Source organism: Cryptomeria japonica, chromosome 1 (assembly GCF_030272615.1).
Source record: "Cryptomeria japonica chromosome 1, Sugi_1.0, whole genome shotgun sequence".
Classification (NCBI taxonomy): Eukaryota; Viridiplantae; Streptophyta; class Pinopsida; order Cupressales; family Cupressaceae; genus Cryptomeria; species Cryptomeria japonica.
This window is the reverse complement of record NC_081405.1, coordinates 55,738,108-55,740,573: the sequence shown is the minus strand read 5'-3', so window position 1 is coordinate 55,740,573 and position 2,466 is coordinate 55,738,108.

Here is a 2,466-nt window from a genome sequence, read left to right as displayed (position 1 = left end):
AGTGTATTGCCAGATATGACCCTATATCTGAAACCATCAAAAGGGATAATGGTGAAACCCTTCGCGCCATTAACCACGAAGTGATTGCTTCGGTGTTCAAAATACTAGATTATCAGTTTTCTAATTTCTCCCCTGCTTAGTCAATTAGTGAGTTCAATGCGGATAGAGCTGGACACAGGAATAATGTGGCGAAGTACTGGTTGAAAGTCCCTCAGAGAGGCGGATCTAGACTGCCTAAAAATCCTAACAAGAACCACATGTTGCCACATATCCACGATGTAAGGCTTCTGTTACATCGAGCCAGAGGTTCTACTGAAGCTTATAGATTTCATGATTGGATATATTGCTATGTACAATTAGTTCTGGAAGGAAAACAATATCTGGATTGGGCAGAGTTAATTGTTGATTCGATGAAAGAGAAGTTGAGTCTAGCCAAGCAATTTCAACAAAATTTCTTCATGTCCTCGTATCTTTTGTATTACCTGGCATATGTTAAGGAGTTAACCGGCATGCCCAAGCAGCCAACTGAGGAAGATGTTCCGGTGTATGAGTTTTATCCAATGCTACAAAAGGACAATGCCCTACAAGATTTCAGAAGGGTACATAATGCATTCCTGGGTGATATTTGTCATGAACTGAAAGGTACAAAAGCCAAACAGATTTCACATGAGGCACAGGCTTTGATTAAGAAGTTTGGAAGCTTTTACATCTAGTTTCTATGCTTTTGCTATATACGAGTGGGAGGCTTTGAAGAGGAACCCTTCAAGCTTCCGCATTTCTGTTTTGATTGTTTTGTCCTAGCAGAAGTATGTAGACAACTAACTTCCGTGGTCAAGAAGGCACTGCCAAAGGACAAGTGGGAAGGTCATTTTCCAATACATTTGGGAGTGTTATCCTGTAATTCAATGTCTAATGCACAAAGTATAGGAGCAGACCTTCAAAATTTTAATCTCTCTCTGTATGCTGAAAGAAAAGGGTTTGATAACAAAGGATTTTCTTGGAGCCTTGGTTTAATGCCTTATCTTCCCATGCCACAATTAGAAGATTTTTAGGAAGACTGTTCAGATGAACTTGAAGTCTTCAAAAGAGAAAATATGAGATTGGTACTGGAACAGGTTATTTCTCTGCAAATAAAGATAGATATTAAAGGGCTTGAAGAAGATTATCTTGAACTGTTTGAACTAGGGTATTTAGCCCATGCAGAGACTGAAATGCCCCCAATTAATTGGGATGAAGACGAAAATGATGACATTCAATCGAGAATCAAACGAGTTCTGGACAGAACAGTGGCATGGTTGGCCAAGAAGAAAGCAATGAAGCCAGATGCCAAGCCTCTTTCTACGAGAAGTATGTCTTCACCAAAACGTCCTTCTAACAGTGCTCCTATTTGTGTAGGTAAGGAAATCAAGTCGGCTCCGCCTAGACGCAGACCTACCCCAACTCTGGATTTCAGTACCCCTTAGCATACTCGATCACGTAGTGTCACCCAGAAGAGGATGGACCAGGTCAAGGATATGGGAGCCAAAGACGCCGTGCTTGAAGCTCAGATCTTTGAAATTGAAGATTTGGATGGTGAAGTTGCTTGTGCTCTAGACTCCCAAACGGTGTTTGTAGCAATGACGCCACCCCCAAAAATGATTGAAGGAACTTCTCATTCTGCTATGACTCCTAAATGGTTAACAACCTCAGTGAACAAGAAAAGGAGCTCTCTTCTTGTGACCATTCCAATTCAGGAGATGGTTGCCAATTACTCTGGGAAGAATCCATAGCCAAAGAGGTTCAGGACCACCGCGCACCTAAACAATGACGAGGAAATTGGTAAGTGGACGGCGGAAATTGCTTCTTACAAACCAAGAGATGAGAACAAAGAGGTCGGTTCTGATGATTTTGAAATAACAAAAATAGAATTGGGAAAGATGAGCAGGGATACAGATAACCATTTTTTTCAAGTGTCAGCGAAAAAGATGCTTACCGGGTCAGAGAAGGATGGATGGGAGAAAAGAGAACTTAAAAGACATATAAGTGTTTTGGCTCAGTTCATCAAGAGCATCAGTTTCCTTGGAGCAATGCCAATAGCCCATGCCACTAAGAATTTTGACCCAACTTCTCCGAAAAATAGGAAGTTGATGGATCAAGTTCAACGGGCTAAGAGCATCGCTGAAGCAGTTGAAAAATGGATTGAACAAGTAATCAAAGATGGTGAAAAATACATTACTGACTCCCAGAAGTTGTGTGGTGAGGTACAGGGCCTGATTTTCGAAATCCAAAATCAGCTTGTACCATGGGAGAAAGAAGAGCACAAATGGCAAAATGTCCTACCTCTGTTTACCAAAATCGAAGAGTACGGAACTACCAGATTTCTCACAGAACATTCAATTAAGTTGGTATATGATGAATGCCAACTTTTCATGCTTAAGAAGACTATCATGTGGCAGGTTCTCACCTTTTAGTCAGTAATTGCAGATG